The 27,336-nt window shown below is 37.8% G+C and overlaps 2 long non-coding RNA genes across 2 annotated transcripts in view; both read left to right on the top strand.

Annotated features, from left to right (window-relative positions):
* LOC309605651 overlaps positions 1-27,336 on the top strand; it is a 923,254-nt gene that overhangs the window by 466,205 nt on the left and 429,713 nt on the right. The gene's annotated exons all lie outside the window — the stretch shown is intronic.
* Positions 2,091-11,657, top strand: LOC309605640. The gene is made up of 2 exons (XR_014231466.1): positions 2,091-9,568; positions 9,646-11,657. It is a non-coding gene; the product is annotated as an uncharacterized lncRNA (long non-coding RNA).

Raw genomic sequence — 27,336 nt, 5'->3', positions numbered from 1 at the left:
TGTCCATTGACAGATGAATTGATAAAGAAGATGTGGTACATATATATAATGGAATATTACTCAGCCATAAAAAAGAATGAAATAACGTCATTTGCAGCAACATGGATGGACCTAGAGATTATCATACTATGTGAAGTAAGTCAGAGAAAGAAAAATATCATACGATATCACTTATATGTGGAATCAAAAAAATGGTACAAATGAACTTATTTATAAAACAGAAAGAGAGTCACAGACTTAGAAAAAAACTTATGGTTACCAAAGGGGAAAGGTGAGGGGGAGGGATAATTTAGGAGTTTGGAATTAATATATACACACTACTATATATAAAATAGATAATCAACAAGGACCTACTGTATAACACAGGGAACTCTACTCAATATTACCTAAATATTGAATAGAGTTCAATATTGAACTCTATTCAATATTTAGGTAATAACCTAAATGGGAAAATAATCTGAAAAAGGACATATGTATATGTATAACTGAATCACTTTGCTGTACACCTGAAGCTAACACAATATTGTAAATCAACTATACTCCAATATAAAGTAAAAATTTTTTAAACTTTATCTACACAAAATACTATGTATATGTGTGGAAAAATCTTATGTAGTGAAAGTATTAATACATGGGTGGTGTTATGGATTGAATTTTGTCCTCCCCAAATTTATATGTTGAAGTCCTAACCACCCCTCCACCCCCAGGTTCTCAGAATGATAGTTGGAAATAGTAATTGCAGATGTAAATAGCTAAGATGAGGTCACAGTGGAGTCATGTGGGCCCATAATCCAATATGACTGATATCCTTATCAAAGGGGAAATTTGGACACAGAGACATGCACACAGAGAAAATAACAATATAAGGGTGGAGTTATGCTGCCACAAGGCAAGGAACTACCAGAAGTTAGGAGAGAGTCCTGGAATAGATCCTTCCCTAGTGCCTTCAGAGGGAGCAAGGCCCTGTTGGCATTTTGATTTCTAACGTGTAGCCTCCAGAACTGTGAGACAATACATTTCTGTTGTTTAAGCTACAATTTGTGGTACTTTATTATGGCTTCCCTGGGAAACTAATACAGGCGGGAAGGATACACATGAACCTCAGGATAATGCTTATCTCTGGGGAGGGAGGGAAGTAAATGAGATTGAAGAGTTAATATATGAGATGTTTATTTCATTAATAATAAAAGATCTGTAGAATATATGGTAAAATGTTACTAGTTGCTAAATCTGGATAGTGAACATATGGGTGCTTGTATATTATTCTCTGTACTTTTCTTAATATGTAGAGTAGTGCAAAATGAATCAATAAGATATTAAGAGGAGTGTATCAGCACACCTAGGACAAGCATGGCGTGTTGTCTAGTTGCTAATTTTGAAGCTCTGATAAACCCAAAGCCCTGCCCAATCTTTGGTGATAAAGGGCGAGGCTGCTGGGTAAGAGACTGAAGATGTTGAGGATACATCCAGATGGGCTGTGCAGAGGAAAGCAGAGAGCTGGCACAGACTATTTATTTTTAGAAACAGCCACCTTATTTACCTGTTCATCTCTTGAAGGTTCTTTATAATTGAGAATGCATCATTCATCCTGCTCAGGGGTTGAGATCTAAGGTCAGAATTTTACCAATTAGAGGAGTAGATCCTTATGGAAAATATCATCTCTGAAGCTAACGTTCAAAAAATACCCTGTCTAGAGAGAGCTCTCCAGAGAAGTGGCTGATGTAATTTGCATACTACCCAAACTCATTCTATGAGGCCACCATCACTCTGATACCAAAACCAGATAAAGATACTACAAAAAAAGAAAAATTACAGACCAATATCACTGATGAATATAGATGCAAAAATCCTCAACAAAATACTAGCAAACAGAATCCAACAACACATTTAAAGGATCATACACCACGATCAAGTGGGATTTATCCCAGGGATGCAAGGATTCTTCAATATATGCAAATCAATCAATGTGATATACCATATTAACAAATTGAAGAATAAAAACCATATGATCATCTCAGTAGATGCAGAAAAAGCTTTTGACAAAATCCAAACCCATTTATGATAAAAACTCTCCAGAAAGTGGGCATAGAGGGAACCTACCTCAACATAATAAAGGCCATATACAACAAACCCACAGCAAACATCATTCTCAATGGTGAAACACTGAAAGCATTTCCTCTAAGGTCAGGAAGAAGACAAGGATGTCCACTCTTGCCACTATTATTCAACATAGTTTTGGAAGTCCTAGCCATGGCAATCAGAGAAGAAAAAGAAATAAAAGGAATACAAATTGGAAAAGAAGAGGTAAAACTGTCACTGTTTGCAGATGACATGATACTATACATAGAGAATCCTAAAGATGCTACCAGAAAACTACTAGAGCTAATCAACGAATTTGGTAAAGTAGCAGGATACAAAATTAATGCACAGAAATCTCTTGCATCCCTATACACTAAGAACGAAAGATCAGAAAGAGAAATTAAGAAACAGTCCCATTCACCATTGCAACAAAAAGAATAAAATACCTAGGAATAAACCTAAACTCCTTTTACCTAAGGAGGTAAAAGACCTGTACTCAGAAAACTATAAGACAATGATGAAAGAGATCAAAGATGACACAAACAGATGGAGAGATATACCATGTTCTTGGATTGGAAGAATCAATATTGTGAAAATGACTATACTACCCAAAGCAATCTACACGTTCAATGCAATCCCTACCAAATTACCAGTGGCATTTTTTACGGAACTAGAACAAAAAGTCTTAAAATTTGTATGGAGACACAAAAGACCCTGAATAGCCAAAGCAGTCTTGAGGGAAAAAAACGGAGCTTGAAGAATCAGACTCCCTGACTTCAGACTATACTACAAAGCTACAGTAATCAAGACAATATGGTACTGGCACAAAAACAGAAATATAGATCAATGGAACAGGATAGAAAGCCCAGAGGTAAACCCACGCACCTATGGTCAACTAAACTATGACAAAGGAGGCAAGGATACACAATGGAGAAAAGACAGTCTCTTCAATAAGTGGTGCTGGGAAAACTGGACAGCTACATATAAAAGAATGAAATAAGAACACTCCCTAACACCATACACAGAAATAAAGTCAAAATGGATTAGAGACCTAAATGTAAGGCTGGACACTATAAAACTCTTAATAGGAAAACATAGGCAGAACACTCTTTGACATAAATCACAGCAAGATCTTTTTTGATCCACCTCCTAGAGTAATGGAAATAAAAACAAAAATAAACAAATGGGACCTAATGAAACTTAAAAGCTTTTGTACAGCAAAGGAAACCATAAACAAGACGAAAAGACAGCCCTTACAATGGGAGAAAATATTTGCAAACGAATCAACGGACAAAGGATTAATCTCCAAAATATATAAACAGCTCATGCAGCTCAATATTAAAAAAACAAACAACTCGGGCTTCCCTGGTGGCGCAGTGGTTGAGAATCTGCCTACTAATGCAGGGGACACGGGTTCGAGCCCTGGTCTGGGAAGATCCCACATGCCTCGGAGCAACTGGGCCCGTGAGCCACAATTGCTGAGCCTGCGCGTCTGGAGCCTGTGCTCCGCAACAAGAGAGGTCGCGATAGTGAGTGGCCCGCGCACCGCGATGAAGAGTGGCCCCCACTTGCCGCAACTAGGGAAAGCCCTCGCACAGAAACGAAGACCCAACACAGCCATAAATAAATAAATAAATAAATAAAATTAAAAAAAACAAACAAACAAACAACTCAATCAAAAAATGGGTAGAAGACCTAAATAGACATTTCTCCAAAGAAGATGTACAGATGGCCAAGAAGCACATGAAAAGCTGCTCAACATCACTAATTATCAGAGAAACGCAAATCAAAACTATAATGAGGTATCACCTCCCACCAGTTCGAATGGGCATCATCAGAAAATCTACAAACAACAAATGCTGGAGAGGGTGTGGAGAAAAGGGAACCCTCTTGCACTGTTGGTGGGAATGTAAATTGATACAGCCACTATGGAGAACACAATGGAGGTTCCTTAAAAAACTAAAAATAGAACTACCATATGACCCAGCAATCCCAATACTGGGCATATACCCAGAGAAAACCATAATTCAAAAAGACACATGCACCCCAATGTTCATTGCAGCACTATTTACAATAGCCAGGTCATGGAAGCAACTTAAATGCCCATCAACAGACAAATGGATAAAGAAGTTGTGTCACATATATACAATGGAATATTACTCAGCCATAAAATGGAACAAAATTGGGTCATTTGTAGAGACATGGATGGATCTAGAGACTGTCATACAGAGTGAAGTAAGTCAGAAAGAGAAAAATAAATATCATATATTAACACATGTATGTGGAACCTAGAAAAAATGTACAGATGAACCGGTTTGCAGGGCAGAAATAGAGACACGGATGTGGAGAACAAGCATATGGACACCAAGGGGGTAAAGTGGTGGGGGTGGGGGGTGGTGGGATGAATTGGGAGATGGGGATTGACATGTATACACTGATGTGTATAAAATGGATAACTAATAAGAACCTGCTGTATGAAAAAAATCAAATAAAATCCAAAAAATAAAAATGAAAAAAAATAAAAAAGAATTCATACTGACATCTGCTGAACCCTTTGAATACTTCCCAGCCTAAGAACTAGGAATTCTGGAGCAGAACTCTCAACAGTTTGCTTTCAATTTTCTGCCCTGGGCGGGTCCGGCAGCAGGCTGAGATATGCAACTTGAAATCAAATTTAAGATCTTTTGCTCACTGCCCACATTTAGCATAATACATCCATGGCAGAATGAGGCAGGACATCTAGGGCATAATTAACAATCACTATTCTGTGACAGTCTGAGCAACAAAAATGCCAATTTGCTTGTCAAAATCCAAAGAGAGATGAAGGCGCCATGTGGTAACCATACACTCACTACAAAGTCCTTGTTTTCTGGGCCCAACTCAGCAATTGCTCTGTCCTTGTGTAGCAGGAAAGGAAATCCTGTCAGGTTCTGGTTCACTGGGCTCTAGATCACTTCCTGAATATCTCTCCAGAATCAAAATCCAATCTGACTGGGTTCTATGGACCCCTTGGTGAGTCAGTAAAGATGTAAATGGAGACCATGAACTGAGGAGAGGCAGTTCAGAGCACTAAGACACCAGGTTCCTTTACTTGGGGCTTGCTGTATACATGCTGATTGAAAGCTCTAATAGTCATTAGATTTTGTTGTTGCTTAATAAAGACAAGAAAGTCACTTATTACTTAATAACTGCCCTTGTTTGATGGGGAAATTTTTATTTAAAAGTGGGATTATCTTTACAAACAAATGAAAAGAATTCCGTTGTGGTAAAAATGTTGAAAGCTGCTTCTGTAGATAATCATGAAATTACTTTTTTTTCTCTTGAAAAGGAACTATTGATCATGACATAAATAACTAAATTTTTCTCTCTTCTACCCCATACTCTTCCAATATAAGAAAGAGTTGTATGATGAGTTCAAATTAGATTTTTAGGCAAATTTCACTCATTTTTTTCTATTGTTGGATAAAAGTCAGTTCTCAGATTTTTTTTTCTGTTTAGGAGACAACTCAGATAATTGATAGTGGCTTCCTGCATGGTTATATCAGTGGGAATTCTGATAAGAGCATGACGGTATACTCTTGGAGAGGCGACATATCAAAGTGGCTAAGGGCTTGCATTCTAATCTTGGACAAGTTTCTTCTTCATGCTTTAGTGTCTTTAGCTGTAAAATACTAACTATACCTGCATCATGGAATTGTTCTTAGGAAAAAATGAATGAATTTGGTAAAGAGCTTAGAGTAGTAACATATATAGTTATTATTATTATTATTTTCATCATCATTAATTAGTAATGCCTGCCAGTGGTGAGGGAGGGAAGAGTAGTATAAGAAATATCAAGGATTTACCATTTGCTCCTGGGGCATTGTTTGCTGCCTCTTATCTAAGTTCTCTTCTTCCACATTCTCAGTTTTGGTTTTAGTTTTTTTGGTTGTCGGTCTTTCTACACCTCCACACTAGTACACATTCCATTTTGGCCTCAGATAGTTGATTCTACTTTCCTACGTCAGAGTGATACCTAACAGCAGACTTCTTGTTCTTTCTGTAATTGCTCAAAATCCAGTTTTCACAGTACAGGGTAACACAGTCTCAACCACAGAAACCCCATCAGCTTTGTATTCTTCTGCCATTTGGTACCTAATTAAATACCTGTTTTGCATTTGATACTTTATACCTCATCTCTGGTACTTTCAATAATCTGACAAAGATTATTTACAATGAGAAAAAGGAGGCTTAGAGAATTTAAGTGGTAATTCACCTACAGGTAAACTGTAAACCTTGATATTTTTGGTTCCAAAGTTTGTGATTCTTCCTTTCTTACCATATGCCACATTGTGGAACCTGCTGTTGTCAGCACTTGGTTCTAGCAAGGTTAGGGCTCTGCAGTGTTTGCTCTAAGGAATATTGCAAGAGATGGGAACGTTAGCAGGAAAAGGGCAGACCTCCCAGAAAAGAAACAAGCAATTAAAGATCAAGTGCACTCAGGTGTAACCCACTTCTGTGCCAGGTATGGGAATCAGGCTGGACTGATTTGGGGTTGGTGAGGAAGATTCAGAACTCCAGATTAGGCATGGCAAGAGCATCAGACATAGTGGGAACAGTGGGACTGGGTTTCAGAGGAGGGGACAGCAGCGTGAATCAGACAAGTAATCCTATCCTAATTATTGGAGTGTAGGATGGGGTTCCCATCTTGCTGGGTCCTAGTGCCTCAGAAGGTACCGAAGAGAGAGAGGAAAGAGGCAGGCGGTAGCTTGCCCTCCCCCTGGAGAATTCATCTTGAAGAGTAAGAGCACCCGGAACTTCCGTTTCTAGCAATGTGCCAGATACAGGGTACCCTGATGGGTCTCACTGAAAACAACTGAAAACAGTAAATACATTATAGACAACACCTTATTAAAGGTTCTAATAAGCTGGCAAGGGAATAAGAAGCTATGAACCAAGTGAAAGTAGAAACCCAGGGGCAGGGTATTTTACCAGGAGGGTATTTGCTAAACCAGATGAGAAGGAGCTATGGCTTTCAGAGCCTTGTGTGGTACTGCTGAGTTAAAACCAAGTCCAGAGCCTGCTTGAAGTACAGAGTCTAAAGAGAAGCCTGCCAACAAAAAGTTGGGGCTCTAAAGGATTGCATCCTCAGTATAAGTGTGAGCTATAAATAAGCCCAAACCTCTGACCCAGGAGACTGAAAGGAAACTTCCTGTCTTGATTCTTGGCACCAATACAGAGGGAAGTTTATGCCACAAGATGGTTCTCACATGAATTTGCAACCTGAATTTACATTATTTGGGTGAGTCAAAAAAATATCCAAGCCAAGGATTTTAATTAAAGTGGTCCTTTAATCAGATGAAAATAAAGTTTTCTCTGGATGAAACAATTTCAAAGGCCTTGAAGCATTTCTACAGATACGGTTCCAAGATATATAAACCCAGTAAAAAAAAAAAAAAAAGCCACAAACCTAACAAACCAAGAGGAAATTAAGCGCTGTAAGGAAGGGCCAGAAGAAAACAACAGAAGAAATAGACCTACATTGAATGTAGATATTCGAATCATCAAATACAGAATATAAATGAGAATATTTAATTTTTAGAGAAATAGAGGATTCACAATATTTGAAAAGAGCAAGACTATTATAAATGATGAAATGGGTATAAAACAGAAACAATAAAACTTCTAAGAGTAATAAAAAATAAAATAATTGAAATAAGAATTCAATAGATGGTTTTAAAAAGGTGATCATTTTGAAATGTATAGAAATACCAATCACTATGTTGTGTAACAGGAACTAACAGTGTTGTAGGACAATTATACTTCAAAAACAAACAAACTCGTGGAAAAAGATCAGATTTGTTACCAGAGGTGGTGGTGGGGGGAGGGGAAGTGGATGAAGGCAGTCGAAAGGTACACACTTCCAGTTATAAGATAAATAAGTACTAGGATGTAATGTACAACATGATAAATATCATTAACACTGCTATGTGTTATATAACAGTTGTTAAGCGAGTAAATCCTGAGTTCTCATAAGAAAAAAATTTTTTTTTCTATTTCTTTAATTTTTGATCTGAGATGATGGATTTTCACTAATCACTTCATGATGTGTGTAAATCCAATCATTGTGCTATACACCTTAAACATATACAGTGCTTTATGTCAATTATATCTCAATAAAACTGGAAGAAAAAAAGCAGATTAGAAACTGCTGAAGAGTGAACTGATAAACTGAAAGATATATCTGTAAAAGGTGTACATCTGAGAGTCTTTGATGGACAACATGGAAGAGAAACTAAAAAAAATTGAATATAGAGTCAATAGTTTCAATATATACCAAACTGGAATTCCAGAAGAGGAAGAAAGCATTTGAAGATGTCAGGGCTCACAATTTCCCAACACTGATAAAAGATATCATAATGATTTCCCAGTAGGACAAATAAAAAGGAATACACATGCAGATATATAAAAATGAAATCACAGAACATCAAAGATCTTACAGGTAGTCAGAGAAAAAAAATACTTTAAAAGAAATGATAATTAGAACAACAGCTGGTTTTTCAACAGCAAAAATGAAAGCCATAGGTGAAATGAGATTGTCAATGTACTGAGTATTAGTTTTCTATTGCTGTCATAACAAATGACCACTAATTTAGCAGTTTAAAATAACACAATGTATCATCTCACGGTTCTGTGGTCCCTAGTCCAGGTTGACTCCTCCAGTCTCTCTGCTCTGAGTTTTATAAGGCTGAAATCACGCTGTCAGCAAGCTGGCCTCTTATTGGGAAGCCCTGGGAAGAATCCATTTCCAAGCTCATTGAGGTTGCTGATATAAGCTAGTTCCTTACCTGTAGGACTGAAGTTCCTGTTTCCTTGCTGGCCCCTCAGATCCTAGAGGCTCTCTCTGGTCCTTGTGGATGGGTCCCTATATCTCAGAGTCAGCAGCAGAGTCTCAAATCCTCCCCATGCTTGGAATCTCTCTGTCTTCTCTTCCACATCTCCCTTTCCTCTTCTGCTGCGTATCTCTGACTTCAGTCCAGTAAGTTCTCTGCTTTTAAAGGCTCATGTGGTTAGATTGGACTCACCTGGATATCTCAGGCTACCACCCACCCCCCCTTTTCTAGGATGAATAAGCTTAATTGCATCTGCAAACTCCCTTTTGCTGTGTGATGTAACATAGTCACAGGTTCTAGGCATTAGGGTGTGGGTCTCTTTGGGGAAGGAGCATTATTCTTCCTACTATGCACTGAGAGAAAATAGCTACCTGGAAATATTTTTTAAGAATAGAAGGAGAGGTAGAAAAAAAAGAATGAAGGGAGAATACACTTTTAGATAAACAATATCTATGAGAATTTGTCATCAAACAGCCCTCACTAAAGGAAATTCTAAAGACTGTGTTTTAAGCACAATAAATGTGATTCTAGAAGGAAGGTCTGAGGGATGAAGGATGAACAGTAAAGAAAGTGGCAAATGTGTGGGTACATTTTAGTGAACATTTTATAAAGCAATAGTAAGATTTTTTTTGTGGATTAAGAAAACTAAAGTTAAGTAAGATTTTTTTTGTGGATTAAGAAAACTAAAGTTAAGTAAGATTTTTTTTGTGGATTAAGAAAACTAAAGTTAAATTAAAATATCTGTCAACAATAATGTATAAGTTGGGTGGAATGAGTGTATTATAAAATCTTTATATGTGTTCTTTGAATACAAATAGACTTTCTGTAGTGTCTCTTTGTCACCAAATTTCTTTCTTGTTTTATCCATATAAGGTTTTGAAATCAAGGTCATGCTATATTCAATGAAAGTTATATAAATTTCTTTCTGGAATAATTTTTAAGATAAGCATATTTTGACTAATCAGTAAAGCTAATCAGTAAGATCTTAGTGGGAAGATTTTTTTAAAGCACCAAGTCACTTTATTTAAGGATTATTGGACTATTCATCTTTTTTTTTAGAGTCAATTTTGGTAAACAGTATTTTTGAAGGGTTTTATAATTCATATTTCAATTATTTATTGGCATAAAAATTTCAGAATATATCCTTACTATCTTTTAAATTCTACCAAATTCAAATTATGTCCTATGCTTCATTTCTAGTATTTTTGAGCTTTTATTTTTTATATCAATCAAGTTTGCCAGAAGTTTGTAAATGTTATTAGCATGTTCAAAGAACTAATTTTTGGTTTTGTGTATTCCCTTAATTTCATGTTTATTTTATATTTCATTGAAAAAAATCTTATTATTCCTTTAGTATGGTATTTGTAAGATATATGTTTTTTCTTTTTTCTTTAACTTTTAATCTATCTGTATTCTTATATTATAGCAATATATTTTTTTCTTTCAGTCACCATAGTAAAATTTATCTAAAATTTAGAAGTGCATAATATCTTTTGTCTAAATGAAATTTTCCAAGAGACTTGTGATTCTCTCAGTCTAGAAGTATGTGCAGGGACTCACAAACAAAGTCCATCAGGTTTGAGACCACAGACATGTACTTGTTCAGGTTCTAACATGATTTCCAGGAACAGGAGGTGTTTACCAGAATATAAGGGTAAGGTCTCAAAATGCTTCTTAGATGTGGAGAAAAAGTGAGAATCCACCCAAGAGTTAATTTTATCCTTAGAGGCAGATTATTTGTATTTTTGGGGAAGGGAATAAAATAGGTTAAAATAAAGATCTTTCTAGAATGACACCAAGAGCAGAGCAATTTGTTGTGTAGGTTCAAAAGCTATCTGTCTATAAAAAGGTGGAGTCCGATCCAAAGTCTCATTGTGAATATAAGGTATGCCCCTTTGAGTCACAGGAAAGGAGAAATGTTACACATCTCTACATCATTAGTGAAGGGATGAATACTCCAATACCAACAGAAGAAGGAATAAAAGAGATATTAGGACTACTGTTCTTTCATGGAACATCATTGGATGTTCTTCAAGGCCCACTCTGATATTTTAAAGGCTATATACAAGCATTTCTGGGCACATTTATACTATTAAGAGTAGAAAAGAGAAGCCTCACACTTTTATCATGTATAATATCACACTGAACTAAGGCCAAAAGCAGCATCTTACCAACTGTTCATCAAAGAAGTATCATCAGTGTTCACATGAAAGTAAGATGTTTTATGAGGTAGTTTGGATATCTCCATAGGGCCAGCAGAAGATCCACATAATGAGTCTAGATCATCTCTTGGAAATGTTTTCTTTTCCAATTAAGAGTAGAAGAGTGAGACGTCACTTTTTTTAATCAATGATATGGAATTTTGGAATACACTAGGGTAAGTGCCATAAAAAGGAATATTGACAATTCCTCATTAATGAGACTACACCCAGATAAGACTAGATAGGACCTAGATAAGAGACAGATTGTTTTTCTAAGGCCCCAGTGGAATAAACGAAAGCCTTTGTCCAGCATTTAATCTTGGGCACACATATTTTAGAATAACCTTCAGAGTTGGATCACCTTCAGTGAAAGATACCACATTCATTCACAGGGAGTATTCTAAGGAAGAAAGGTGGATAACAGGCATCCAGGAAGCACTGAGATAGACAAAGGCAGCTGTGGATTCATATACTCCAGATGTTCCTTAGGAAGTAGTAGAGGCATCCCACATTCTCCAGATCAGTTCTTGACCCATATTTTAAGTTACAAGTTGAAGGAACATGTCACCATTGCGTTCATATTTAGTCAGTGATGGAATTCAATGGATGGACGACATGATGTGATCTCAAGGAGCCACTTTGCACATTATTCAAGACTTGAATGTCAGGGACACATCAGGACAGACACTTTTCCAGATGCCTTGGGAACTGCACTGGACTTCATAGGAGTCTGTTAGAAATTTTCAAGTCATTTATTGGGGTTTTTTTGGTGGAATTCAAGGTCATTTTATTTATTTATTTTTTTAACATCTTTATTGGAGTAAAATTGCTTTACAATGGTGTGTTAGTTTCTGCTTTATAACAAAGTGAATCAGTTATACAAATACATATGTCCACATATCTCTTCCCTCTTGCATCTCCCTCCCTCCCACCCTCCCTATCCCACCCCTCTAGGTGGTCACAAACCACCGAGCTGATCTCCCTGTGCTATGCAGCTGCCTCCCACTAGCTATCTATTTTAAATTTGGTAGTGTATATATGTCCATGTCACTCTCTCACTTTGTCCCAGCTTACCCTTCCCCCTCCCCATATCCTCAAGTCCATTCTCTAGTAAGTCTGCATCTTTATTCCCGTCTTGCCCCTAGGTTCTTCATGACTTTTTTTTTTTTTTAGATTCCATATATATGTGTTAGCATATAGTATTTGTTTTTCTCTTTCTGACTTACTTCACTCTGTATGACAGTCTCTAGGTCCATCCACCTCACTACAAATAACTCAGTTTCGTTCCACTTTATGGCTGAGTAATATTCCATTGTATATATATGCCACATCTTCTTTATCCATTCATCTGTTGTTGGACACTTCGGTTGCTTCCATTTCCTGGCTATTGTAAATAGAGTAGCAATGAACATTTTGGTACATGACTCTTTTTAAATTATGGTTTTCTCAGGGTATATGCCCAGTAGTGGGATTGCTGGGTCGTATGGTAGTTCTATTTTTAGTTTTTTAAGGAATGTCCATATTGTTCTCCATAGTGGCTGTATCAATTTACATTCCCACCAACAGTGCAAGAGAGTTCCCTTTTCTCCACACCCTCTCCAGCATTTATTGTTTGTAGATTTTTTGATGATGGCCATTCTGACCAGTATGAGATGATATCTCATTGTAGTTTTGAGTTGCATTTCTCTAATGATTAAAGATGTTGAGCATTCTTTCATGTGTCTGTTGGCAATCTGTATATCTTCTTTGGAGAAATGTCTATTTAGGTCTTCTGCCCATTTTTGGATTGGGTTGTTTTTTTTTTAATGTTGAGCTGCATGAGCTGCTTGTAAATTTTGGAGATTAATCCTTTGTCAGTTGCTTCATTTGCAAATATTTTCTCCCATTCTGAGGGTTGTCTTTTCGTCTTCTTTATGGTTTCCTTTGCTGTGCAAAAGCTTTTAAGTTTCATTTGGTCCCATTTGTTTATTTTTGTTTTTATTTCCATTTCTCTAGGAGGTGGGTCAACAAGGATCTTGCTGTGATTTATGTCATAGAGTGTTCTGCCTATGTTTTCCTCTAAGAGTTTGATGGTGTCTGGCCTTACATTTAGGTCTTTAATCCATTTTGAGTTTATTTTTGTGTATGGTGTTAAGGAGTGTTCTAATTTCATTCTTTTACATGTAGCTGTCCAGTTTTCCCAGCACGACTTATTGAAGAGGCTGTCTTTTCTCCACTGTATATTCTTGCCTCCTTTATCAAAGATAAGTTAACCATATGTGCGTGGGTTTATCTCTGGGCTTTCTATCCTGTTCGATTGATCTATATTTCTGTTTCTGTGCCAGGACCATACTGTCTTGATTACTGTAGCTGTGTAGTATAGTCTGAAGTCAGGGAGCCTGATTCTTCCAGCTCCATTTTTCTTTCTCAAGATTGCTTTGGCTATTCGGGGTCTTTTGTGTTTCCATACAAATTGTGAACTTTTTTGTTCTAGTTCTGTGAAAAATGTCACTGGTAGTTTGATAGGGATTACACTGAATCTGTAGATTGCTTTGGGAAGTAGAGTCATTTTCACAATGTTGATTCTTCCAATCCAAGAACATGGTATATCTCTCCATCTGTTGGTATCATCTTTAATTTCTTTCATCAGTGTCTTATAGTTCTCTGCATACAGGTCTTTTACCTCCTTAGGTAGGTTTATTCCTAGGTATTTTATTCTTTTTGTTGTAATGGTAAATGGGAGTGTTTCCTTAATTTCACTATCAGATTTTTCATCATTAGTGTATAGAAATGCAAGAGACTTCTGGGCATTAATTTTGTATCCTGCTACTTTACCAAATTCATTGATTAGCTCTAGTAGATTTCTGGTAGCATCTTTAGGATTCTCTACATAGAGTATCATGTCATCTGCAAACAGTGACAGCTTTACTTCTTCTTTTCTGATTTGCATTCCTTTTATTTCTCTTTCTTCTCTGATTGCTGTGGCTAAAACTTCCAAAACAATGTTGAAGAGTAGTGGTGAGAGTGGGCAACCTTGTCTTGTTCCTGATCTTAGTGGAAATGGTTTCAGTTTTTCAACATTGAGGACGATGTTGGCTGTGAGTTTGTCATATATGGCCTTTATTATGTTGAGAAAAGTTCCCTCTATGCCTACTTTCTGGAGGGTTTTTATCATAAATGGGTGTTGAATTTTGTTGAAAGCTTTCTCTGCATCTATTGAGATGATCATATGGTTTTTCTCCTTCAATTTGTTAATATGGTGTATCACATTGATTGATTTACATATATTGAAGAATCCTTGCATTCCTCGGATAAACCCCACTTGATCATAGTGTATGATCCTTTTAATGTGCTGTTGGATTCTGTTTGCTAGTATTTTGTTGAGGATTTTTGCATCTATGTTCATCAGTGATATTGGCCTGTAGTTTTCTTTCTTTGTGACATCTTTTTCTGGTTTTGGTATCAGAGTGATGGTGGCCTCATAAAATGAGTTTGGGAGTGTTCATCCCTCTGCTATATTTTGGAAGAGCTTGAGAAGGATAGGTGTTAGCTCTTCTCTAAATGTTTGATAGAATTCTCTTGTGAAGCCATCTGGTCCTGGGCTTTTGTTTGTTGGAAGATTTTTAATCACAGTTTCAATTTCAGTGCTTGTGATTGGTCTGTTCATATGTTCTATTTCTTCCTCGTTCAGTCTCAGAAGTTGTGAATTTCTAAGAATTTGTCCATTTCTTCCAGGTTGTCCATTTTATTGGCATACAGTTGCTTGTAGTAATCTCTCATGATCTTTTGTATTTCGGCAGTGTCAGTTGTTATTTCTCCTTTTTCATTTCTAATTATATTGATTTGAGTCTTCTCCCTTTTTTTCTTGATAAGTCTGGTTAATGGTTTATCAATTTTGTTTATCTTCTCAAAGAACCAGCTTTTAGTTTTATTGATCTTTGCTATCGTTTCCTTCATTTCCTTTTCATTTATTTCTGATCTGATCTTTATGATTTCTTTTCTTCTGCTAACTTTGGGGTTTTTTTGTTCTTCTTTCTCTAATTGTTTTAGGTGTAAGGTTAGGTTGTTTATTTGAGGTGTTTCTTGTTTCTTAAGGTAGGATTGTATTGCTATAAACTTTCCTCTTAGAACTGCTTTTGCTGCATCCCATAGGTTTTGGGTCATCATGTTTTCATTGTCATTTGTTTCTAGGTATTTTTTGATGTCATCTTTGATTTCTTCAGTGATCTCTCGGTTATTTAGTAGTGTGTTGTTTAGCCTCCATGTGTTTGCATTTCATACAGATTTTTTCCTGTAATTGATATCTAGTCTCACAGCGTTGTTGTCGGAAAAGATACTTGATATGATTTCAATTTTCTTAAATTTACCAAGGCTTGATTTGTGACCCAAGATATGATCTATCATGGAGAATGCTCCATGAGCACTTGAGAAGAATGTGTATTGTTGTTTTTGGATGGACTGTGCTATAAATATCAATTAAGTCCATCTTGTTTAATGTGTCATTTAAAGCTTGTGTTTCCTTATTTATTTTCATTTTGGATGATCTATCCTTTGGTGAAAGTAGGGTGTTAAAGTCCCCTACTATGATTGTGTTACTGTTGATTTCCCCTTTTATGGCTGTTAGCATTTGCCTTATGTATTGTGTTGCTCCTATGTTGGGTGCATAAATATTTACAATTCTTATATCTTCTTCTTGGATTGATCCCTTGATCATTATGCAGTGTCCTTCTTTGTCTCTTGTAATAGTGTTTGTTTTAAAGTCTATTTTATCTGATATAAGAATTGCTACTCCAGCTTTCTTTTGATTTCCTTTTGCATGGAATATCTTTTTCCATCGCCTCACTTTCAGTCTGTATGTGTCCCTAGGTCTGAAGTGGGTCTCTTGTAGACAGCATATATATGGGTCTTGTTTTTGTATCCATTCAGCCTGTCTATGTCTTTTGGTTGGAGCATTTAAGCCATTTACATTTAAGGTAATTATCGATATGTATGTTCCTATTACCGTTTTCTTAATTGTTTTGGGTTTATTCTTGTAGGTCTTTTCCTTCTCTTGTGTTTCCTGCCTAGGGAAGTTCCTTAAGCATTTGCTGTAAAGCTGGTTTGGTGGTGCTGAATTCTCTTAGCTTTTGATTGTCTGTAAAGGTTTTAATTTCTCTGTCAAATCTGAATGAGATCCTTGCCGGGTAGAGTAATCTTGGTTGTAGGTTTTTCTCCTTCATCACTTTCAATATGTCCTGCCACTCCCTTCTGGCTTGCAGAGTTTCTGCTGAAAGATCAGCTGTTAACCTTATGGGGATTCCCTTATGTGTTATTTGTTGTTTTTCCCTTGCTGCTTTTAATATTTGTTCTTTGTATTTAATTTTTGATAGTTTGATTAATATGTGTCTTGGCGTGTTTCTCCTTGGATTTATCCTGTATGGGACTCTCTGTGCTTCCTGGACTTGATTAACTATTTCCTTTCCCATATTAAGGAAGTTTTCAACTACAATCTCTTCAAATATTTTCTCAGTCCCTTTCTTTTTCTCTTCTTCTTCTGGGACCCCTATAATTCGAATGTTGGTGTGTTCAATGTTGTCCCAGAGGTCTCTGAGACTGTCCTCAATTCTTTTTATTCTTTTTTCTTTATTCTGCTCTGCAGTAGTTATTTCCACTCTTTTATCTTCCAGGTCACTTATCCGTTCTTCTGCCTCAGTTATTCTGCTATTGATCCCTTCTAGAGAATTTTCAATTTCATTTATTGTGTTGTTCATCACTGTTTGTTTGCTCTTTAGTTCTTCTAGGTCTTTGTTAAACGTTTATTGTATTTTCTCTATTCTATTTCCAAGATTTGGGATCGTCTTTACTATCATTATTCTGAATTCCTTTTCAGGTAGACTGCCTATTTCCTCTTCATTTGTTAGCTCTGGTGGGGTTTTGCCTTGCTCTTTCATCTGCTGTGTGTTTCTCTGTCTTCTCATTTTGCCTAACTTACTGTGTTTGGGGTCTCCTTTTCTCAGGCTGCAGGTTCATAGTTCCCGTTGTTTTTGGTGTCTGTCCCCAGTGGCTAAGGTTGTTTCAGTGGGTTCTGTAGGCTTCCTGGTGGAGGGGACTGGTGCCTGTGTTCTGGTGGATGAGGCTGGATCTTGTCTTTCTGTTGGGCAGGTTCACGTCTGGTGGTGTGTTTTCAAGTGTCTGTGGCCTTATTATGATTTTATGCAGCCTCTGTGCTAATGGATGGGGTTTTGTTCCTGTCTTGCTAGATGTTTGGCATAGGGTGTCCAGCACTGTAGCTTGCTGGTCATCGAGTGGAGCTGGGTCTTGGCATTGAGATGGAGATCTTTGGGAGATTTTTGCCATTTGATATTACGTGGAGCTGGGAGGTCTCTTGTGGATCAGTGACCTAAACTTGGTTCTCACACCACAGTGGCAGAGCCCTGATGCCTGGTTGGAGCACCAAGAGACTGTCCTCCACATGGCTCAGAATAAAAGGGAGGAAAAAAAGAAAGAAAGGAAGGAAGAAGAAGATAAAATAAAATAAAATAAACGTTATTAAAATAAAAAATAATTATTAAGAAAAAAATTTTTAAGTAATAAAAACAAAAACAAACAACCAAAAAAAAAAAAAAAAAAACGGACAGACAGAACCCTAGCACAAATGGTAAAAGCAAAGCTATACAGACAAAATCACACACAGAAGCACACACATACATACTCACAAAAAGAGAAAAAGGGAAAAATATATATATATCGTTGCTCCCAAAGTCCACCTCCTCAATTTGGGATGATTCATTGTCTATTCAGGTATTCCACAGGTGCAGGGTACATCAAGTTGATTGTGGAGATTTAATCCGCTGCTCCTGAGACTGCTGGGAGAGATTTCCCTCTCTCTTCCTTGTTCGCACAGCTCCCGGGGCTCAGCTTTGGATTTGGACCTGCCTCTGCATGTAGGTCGCCTGAGGGTGTGGGTTCTTCGCTCAGACAGGATGGGGTTAAAGGAGCAGCTGCTTTGGGGGCTCTGGCTCACTCAGGCCGGGGGAAGGGAGGGGTACGGATGCGGGGCGAGCCTGCGGCGGCAGAGGCTGGCGTGACGTTGCAGCAGCCTGAGGCGCGCCGTGCATTCTCCTGGGTAAGTTGTCCCTGGATCACGGGACCCTGGCAGTGGCGGGCTGCACCGGCTCCCGGGAGGGGCGGTGTGGAGAGTGACCTGTGCTCGCACACAGGCTTCTTGGTGGCGGCAGCAGCAGCCTTAGCGTCTCATGCCCGTCTCTGGCGTCCACGCTCAAAGCCGCGGCTCGAGCCCGTCTCTGGAGCCCCTTTAAGCGGCGCTCTGAATCCCCTCTCCTCGCGCCCCAGGAAACAAAGAGGCAAGAAAAAATCTCTTTCCTCTTCAGCAATTCCAGACTTTTTCCCGGACTCCCTCCCGGCTAGCTGTGGCGCACTAACCCCTTCAGGCTGTGTTCACGCTGCCAACCCCAGTCCTCTCCCTGCGATCTGACCGAAGCCCGAGCCTCAGCTCCCAGCCCCCGCCCACCCCGGCGGGTGAGCAGACAAGCCTCTCGGGCTGGTGAGTGCTGGTCGGCACTGATCCTCTGTGCAGGAATCTCTCTGCTTTGCCCTCCGCACCCCTGTTGCTGCGCTCTCATCCGTGGCTCCGAAGCTCCCCCACTCCGCCACCCGCAGTCTCCGCCCGCGAAGGGGCTCCTAGTGTGTGGAAACCTTTCCTCCTTCACAGCTCCCTCCCACTGGTGCAGGTCCCGTTCCTATTCTGTCTCTGTTTTCTCTTTTTTCTTTTACCCTACCCAGGCACATGGGGAGTTTCTTGCCTTTTGGGAGGTCTGAAGTCTTTTGCCAGCGTTCAGTAGGTGTTCTGTAGGAGTTGTTCCACAGGTAGATGTATTTCTGATGTATTTGTGGGGAGGAAGGCGATCTCCGCATCTTACTCTTCCGCCATCTTGAAGCTCTCGCCTATCATTACATATATTTAATAAACAGAGACTTCCTGGTGATGTCCCTCATCTGTGAGGAATGAAACACCAAGTTCTACAGGGAGTGAGTTAAGAAGGACAAGTAGAACTTCTCTTAAATGGGTGGAACCAGGAGCTAGGAAAAAGGCCAATATTTCCCCCATATACCTTGGTTGCTATTGCAGACTGTATAAAATCCCATGTTTGATTACAAGTTATCCCAATATGCACATCCTGTTGGTGTGAGTGCACTTTTACAGTTGAATCCAAGATTAGTGAGCAATGGGATGCTCCAGCACACACAGCAATTGGCCAGCCTGAATACTGTTCATCATGGAGAGGAAAAGTCTCAGAAGAGAGGTATGTTTTTCTCCATATATTCCAGAAGTCCCATTTGTAACATCCGATCTACTCTTCCAAGTACTTCATATAATTTTTCAAGTAAGGTTAGAATAGAAAGATTTCATGATTGACTAGTTACCTGATTGTTCAGGCTCTATCTATGTGATATTTCAGTCACTCTGTCACAGCAGTTTTAGAACAGTCCTATAACCTCAGCCTAACTCTTCTGAACAGTGGTCATGGAAGGCAAAATGTATATGATTATACAGACAGCATATACACTGTGGCAGTTTTTCTTATAGCTTTAGTTTCTTGGGAAAAAAATGATGTTTGAAAGTAAAAATTACTCTAAATACCTACATTACTAAATTCAAATTGATACAGAAAATGTAACATCTGTTATTCATCAAGAAATACAGGGTAATCTGCAACTTTTACTTTTCTGCATTCATTTGAATCTGAATTCCTTGTGATAAAATATCCTAATTAACTAGTAGTCACTGTTTGTGAACAATGATACTCTACTCAGTATGTCAACAATTTTGTCTTCAAAGGTATAGATATTTCATTAGCAGTTATTATTCTATCAGTACTATAATACTTTTTCCCTTCCAGGTGCTCATTCAGAATACTCAGTTATTCTTTTGGAATAGGTACTTTGATTAAATCTTTGCCTATTACATATTAAAGTAACCTATTAAATATTCAATTACCCACAATTATAAGACTTCATGGCTTTTTCTACATGTTCTGAGCCTTCATTTGAGGCACTGATACCTATTTTTCTAATCTGTAATCAAATGGCCAAGGTTTCTTGACTATCTTTAGGCACTTACAGTGTAATGTTTTCACCTTGTCCATTCTCTGGAGGCCTTTTTCTCTTCCTCAGCTGTGATATAGTCCTTTCTTCTCCACCCATAGCCAATTGGAATTCTTGGTGTCTTTTGGATTTTGTTTCTTTTTCTTCAAAGACTTTCATGGAAATTTCTTTAATAGCAGTTGGTGAATGAAGACCCTGTGAAAAGAAGATGGTTTGCAATGGTTAAAATAGGTCATCTTTTGAACAGCATCCCACATGACATCTTCTTGTCTGTTTCTTTTGTTTAAGTCTTCATTGTTTAGACATGTCATTATAATCAGCTTTATCACAATACTAAAACAAGAGATTGCAACAAATGAGATAAAGAATATCACAAACCCAAACTGCACATAAAAACCCAAATTCATTTTGTCCGGAACCACATCATTTTAATATGTCTTTTTCCCCCTTCATTTTGGTCACAAGCATGGTTGCTAATAAAAGCCTTTTGTTTTAAAAAGAAAAATGGACATGGTCATCAGTTTGAGGCCTCACCAGTAGTTCTGCTCCTTTAAAAACTCCAAACAGATCCAGAGACCAACAAGGAGACGGCATGCATGTTAATGGTACTAATGACAATAATTCGATCAGTGTGGATATGGCACGAGCTGAGCCCAATCACATCATGCTGCTGTGTACAGCATGGTCAACAAAGCCTCAGGATCTTACAAGACCCGTCAATCTGAGAACTGAGATTTACAGGGTCTACAAAGCACAGCCACAGTTCTCGCCTGCACTCAGAGAGTCCTCAAAATGACCCCCAAAAAGTCTTCATTGTTTAGCTCTACGGGAGTCAAAGTTTTGCCCATATAGCTAAGATTGGTGGTTTTCCAGAAATAAGAAAGCAACTTGTCTACATTGATGATCAGGTTGGCTTTTAAGCTGACCCCAGACTTCATTCCATGGCAAGTTTCAGTCCATGACAGTTCACTTTTCACCAAGGAAGCTTTTCATTATATGTGCCTCCTGTAGGCATTATAGGTTCCCTATCCTTTCTCTCTCCACAGCTCTTCCTAGTAGAATTAGATGGGTCAAGCCATGGCCACTGGATTGCACAGTTCCCGGGGGTACTGTTCATACTGTAGCAGAGTTAAATGGTGCCCCAGGGGGTTATCCAACACTGCATCCTTGGACCAGGTTCTCCTCAAATTCCCCAGGGCTAAATTGTTCACTATCCGTATGTATGAAATTTTGCAAATCACCATGGTTCTTTGGTATAGTTAATCAAACTGAATCTTCTTCAAGAGGGATGATCTTTTGGATTGTCATAATGCTAACTTCTTCATTATTCTGAAATTGTTCACTTAATATTTGTATATAAATGCACTTCATGAGATGAAAATCTTTATATCAGGTGGCCTGGATGCTTTACTGTGTCCAAGAGGGTATTTTCCTGTGCTCCTGCAGCCGCCTTCATCTCAGATGGTGACAAGTCATCCTTTCAGGTGCTCTGGCTGAAAGACTTCTTTGATGGGTACCTGATCCTGCCTTCTCTCACAACTCATATTGAGTTCAATAGCACATCAGCTTATCTCCAACTTCCATTTAAACATCTGTATTAGTTCTTTTGGACATGTTTTTTCTTTACTACATCCCATGAGAAAACTTTATAAATTGCATCTAAAGCTTTATAAATTGCATCTAAAATTGAGAGCTGAGTTGGAACTAACATTTAAAGAAAAAGAAAGGACAATGGTACTGAAACTATTCCAGTCCAGGGACAAACATGGAAGGCTTGCAATTTACTTCAAGAAATTAGTATAGCATTAATACAAATTCTGTCCTGGAAGCCTTGAACCCACAGCCTGAGGGTAGATATCCCATGTGGTGGGGTCATACCTCAGGTCCAGAGGGAGTTGTGTGGAGATCTGTTCTACAGTAGGAGGTACCTCCTGGTCCGAGATGACTGTTTACTTTTTTTTAAAAAAATCAGTTTGACAATATTTGTCTTTTTTTTTAATTTTTGAATTTTATTTTATTTATTTTTTTATACACCAGGTTCTTATTAGTCATCCATTTTATACACATCGGTGTATACATGTCAATCCCAATCGCCCAATTCAGCACACCACCATCCCCACCCCACTGCAGCTTTCCCCCCTTGGTGTCCATACGTTTGTTCTCTACATCTGTGTCTCAACTTCTGCCCTGCAAACCGGTTCATCTGTACCATTTTTCTAGGTTCCACATACATGCGTTAATATACCATATTTGTTTTTCTCTTTCTGACTTACTTCACTCTGTATGACAGTCTCTAGATCCATCCATGTCTCAATAAATGACTCAATTTCGTTCCTTTTCATGGCTGAGTAATATTCCATTCTGTATATGTACCACAACTTCTTTATGCATTCATCTGTTGATGGGCATTTAGGTTGCTTCCATGACCTGGCTATTGTAAATAGTGCTGCAATGAACATTGGGGTGCATGTACCTTTTTTAATTATGGTTTTCTCTGGGTATATGCCCAGTAGTGGGATTGCTGGGTCATATGGTAGTTCTATTTTTAGTTTTTTAAGGAACCTCCATACTGTTCTCCATAGTGGCTGTATCAATTTACATTCCCACCAACAGTGCAAGAGGGTTCCCTTTTCTCCACACCCTCTCCAGCATTTGTTGTTTGTAGATTTTCTGATGATGCCCATTCGAACTGGTGGGAGGTGATACCTCATTGTAGTTTTGATTTGCATTTCTCTAATAATTAGTGATGTTGAGCAGCTTTTCATGTGCTTCCTGGCCATCTGTATGTCTTCTTTGGAGAAAAGTCTATTTAGTTTTTCTGCCCATTTTTGGATTCGGTTGTTTGTTTCTTTAATATTGAGCTGCATGAGCTGTTTATATACTTTGGAGATTAATCGTTTGTCCGTCGATTCGTTTGCAAATATTTTCTCCCATTCTGAGGGTTGTCTTTTCGTCTTTTTTATGGTTTCCTTTGCTGTGCAAAAGCTTTTAAGTTTCATTAGGTCCCATTTGTTTATTTTTGTTTTTATTTCCATTACTCTAGGAGGTGGATCAAAAAACATCTTGCTGTGATTTATGTCATAGAGTGTTCTGCCTATGTTTTACTCTAAGAGTTTTATAGTGTCCAGTCTTACATTTAGGTCTCTAATCCAGTTTGAGTTTATTTTTGTGTATGGTGTTAGGGGGTGTTCTAATTTCATTCTTTTACAGGTAGCTGTCCAGTTTTCCCAGCACCACTTATTGAAGAGACTGTCTTTTCTCCATTGTGTATCCTTGCCTCCTTTGTCATAGATTAGTTGACCATAGGTGCGTGGGTTTACCTCTGGGCTTTCTATCCTGTTCCATTGATCTATATGTCTGTTTTTGTGCCAGTACCATACTGTCTTGATTACTGTAGCTTTGTAGTATAGTCTGAAGTCAGGGAGTCTGATTCCTCCAGCTCCGTTTTTTTCCCTCAAGTCTGCTTTGGCTATTCGGGGTCTTTTGTGTCTCGATACAAATTTTAAGATTTTTTGTTCTAGTTCAGTAAAAAATGCCATTGGTAATTTGATAGGGATTGCATTGAATCTTTAGATTGCTTTGGATAGTATAGTCATTTTCACAATATTGATTCTTCTAATCCAAGAACATGGTATATCTCTCCATCTGTTGGTATCATCTTTAATTTCTTTCATCAGTGTCTTACAGTTTTCTGCATACAGGTCTTTTGTCTCCCTAGGTAGGTTTATTCCTAGGTATTTTATTCTTTTTGTTGTAATGGTAAATGGGAGTGTTTCCTTAATTTCTCTTTCAGATTTTTCATCATTAGTGTATAGGAATGCAAGAGATTTCTGTGCATTAATTTTGTATCCTGAAACTTCACCAAATTCATTGATTAGCTCTAGTAGTTTTCTGGTGGCATCTTTAGGATTCTCTATGTATAGTGTCATGTCACCTACAAACAGTGACAGTTTTACTTCTTCTTTTCCAATTTGTATTCCTTTTATTTCTTTTTCTTCTCTAATTGCCATGGCTAGGACCTCCAAAACTATGTTGAATAATAGTGGTAAGAGTGGACCTCCTTGTCTTGTTCCTGATCTTAGAGGAAATGCTTTCAGTTTTTCACCATTGAGAATGATGTTTGCTGTGGGTTTGTTGTATATGGCCTTTATTATGTTGAGGTAGGTTCCCTCTATGCCCACTTTCTGGAGAGTTTTTATCATAAATGGGTGTTGGATTTTGTCAAAAGCTTTTTCTGCATCTACTGAGATGATCATATGGTTTTTATTCTTCACTTTTTTAATATGGTGTATCACATTGATTGATTTGCATATATTGAAGAATCCTTGCATCCCTGGGATAAATCCCACTTGATCGTGGTGTATGATCCTTTTAATGTGTTGTTGGATTCTGTTTGCTAGTATTTTGTCGAGGATTTTTGCATCTATATTCATCAGTGATATTGGTCTGTAATTTTGTTTTTTTGTAGTATCTTTGTCTGGTGTTGGTATCAGGGTGATGGTGGCCTCATAGAATGAGTTTGGGAGTGTTGCTTCCTCTGCAATTTTTTGGAAGAGTTTGAGAAGGATGGGTGTTAGCTCTTCTCTAAATGTTTGATAGAATTCACCTGTGAAGCCATCTGGTCCTGGACTTTTGTTTGTTGGAAGATTTTTAATCACAGTTTCAATTTCATTACTTGTGATTGGTCTGTTCATATTTTCTATTTCTTCCTGGTTCAGTCTTGGAAGGTTATACCTTTCTAAGAATTTGTCCATTTCTTCCAAGTTGTCCATGTTGTTGGCATAGAGTTGTTTGTAGTAGTCTCTTAGGATGCTTTGTGTTTCTGTGGTTTCTGTTGTAACTTCTCCTTTTCATTTCTAATTTTATTGATTTGAGTCCTCTCCCTCTTTTTCTTGATGAGTCTGGTTAATGGTTTATCAATTTTGTTTATCTTCTCAAAGAACCAGCTTTTAGTTTTATTGATCTTTGCTATTGTTTTCTTTGTTTCTATTTCATTTAGTTGTGCTCTGATCTTTATGATTTCTTTCCTTCTGCTAACTTTGGGTTTTGTTTGTTCTTCTTTCTCTAGTTCCTTTACGTGTAGGGTTAGATTGTTTATTTGAGATTTTTCTTGTTTCTTGAGGTAGGCTTGTATAGCTATAAACTTCCCTCTTAGAACTGTTTTTGCTGCATCCTATAGGTTTTGGGTGGTCCTGTTTTCATTGTCATTTGTCTCTAGGTATTTTTTGAGTTCTTCAGTGATCTCTTGGTTATTTAGTAACATATTGTTTAGCCTCCATGTGTTTGTGTTTTTTATGTATTTTTTCCCTGTAATTCATTTCTAATCTCATAGCGTTGTGGTCAGAAAAGATGCTTGATATGATTTCAATTTTCTTAAATTTACTGAGGCTTGATTTGTGACCCAAGATGTGATCTATCCTGGAGAATGTAACATGTGCACTTGAGAAGTAAGTGTAATCTGCTGTTTTTGGATGGAATGTCCTATAAATATCAATTAAATCTATCTGGTTTATTGTGTCATTTAAAGCTTCTCTTTCCTTATTTATTTTCATTTTGGATGATCTGTCCATTGGTGTAAGTGAGGTGTTAAAGTCCCCCACTATTATTGTATTACTGTCGATTTCCTCTTTTAGAGCTGTTAGCAGTTACCTTACATATTGAGGTGCTCCTATGTTGGGTGCATATATATTTATAATTGTTATATCTTCTTCTTGGATTGATCCCATGGTCATTATGTAGTGTCCTTCCTTGCCTCTTATAACATTCTTTATTTTAAAGTCTATTTTATGTGATATGAGTATTGCCACTCCAGCTTTATTGTGATTCCCATTTGTGTTGAATATCTTTTTCTATCCCCTCACTTTCAGTCTGTATGTGTCCCTAGGTCTGAAGTGGGTCTCTTGTAGACAGCATATATATGGGTCTTGTTTTTGTATCCATTCGGCAAGCCTGTGTCTTTTGGTTGGAGCATTTAATCCATTCACGTTTAAGGTAATTATCGATATGTACGTTCCTATGACCATTTTCTTAATTGTTTTGAGTTTGTTTTTGTAGGTCCTTTTCTTCTCTTGTGTTTCCTGCTTAGAGAAGTTCCTTTAGCATTTGTTGTAGAGCTGGTTTGGTGGTGCTGAATTCTCTTAGCTTTTGCTTGTCTGTAAAGCTTTTGATTTCTCCATCAAATCTGAATGAGACCCTTGCCAGGTAGAGTAATCTTGGTTGTAGGTTTTTCCCTTTCATCACTTTAAGTATATCATGCCACTCCCTTCTGGCTTGTAGAGTTTCTGCTGAGAAATCAGCTGTTAACCTTATGGGAGTTCCCTTGTATGTTATTTGTCATTTTCCCTTGCTGCTTTCAATAATTATTCTTTGTCTTTAATTTTTGCCAATTTGATTACTATGTGTCTCAGCGTGTTTCTCCTTGGGTTTATCCTGTATGGGACTCACTGTGCTTCCTGCACTTGGGTGGCTATTTCCTTTCCCATGTTAGGGAAATTTTCGACTATAATCTCTTCAAATATTTTCTCTGGTCCTTTCTCTCTCTCTTCTCCTTCTGGGACCCCTATAATGTGAATGTTGTTGCGTTTAATGTTGTCCCAGAGGTCTCTTAGGCTGTCTTCATTTCTTTTCATTCTTTTTTCTTTAGTCTGTTCTGCAGCAGTGAATTCTACCATTCTGTCTTCCAGGTCACTTATCCGTTCTTCTGCCTCAGTTATTCTGCTATTGATTCCTTCTAGTGTAGTTTTCATTTCAGTTATTGTATTGTTCATCTCTGTTTGTTTGTTCTTTAATTCTTCTAGGTCTTTGTTAAACATTTCTTGCATCTTCTCGATCTTTGCCTCCATTCTTTTTCCGAGGTCCTGGATCATCTTCACTATCATTATTCTGAATTCTTTTTCTGGAAGGTTGCCTATCTCCACTTCGTTTAGTTGTTTTTCTGGGGTTTTATCTTGTTCCTTCATCTGGTACATAGCCCTCTGCCTTTTCATCTTGTCTATCTTTCTGTGAATGTGGTTTTTGTTCCACAGGCTGCAGGATTGTAGTTCTTCTTGCTTCTGCTGTCTGCCCTCTGGTGGATGATGCTGTCTAAGAGCCTTGTGTAA

Source organism: Balaenoptera borealis (assembly GCF_965194805.1).
Source record: "Balaenoptera borealis genome assembly, chromosome: 11".
Lineage (NCBI taxonomy): Eukaryota > Metazoa > Chordata > Mammalia > Artiodactyla > Balaenopteridae > Balaenoptera > Balaenoptera borealis.
Note: the sequence above shows the minus strand (reverse complement) of the source record. Positions and strands in the feature narration are given on the sequence as shown.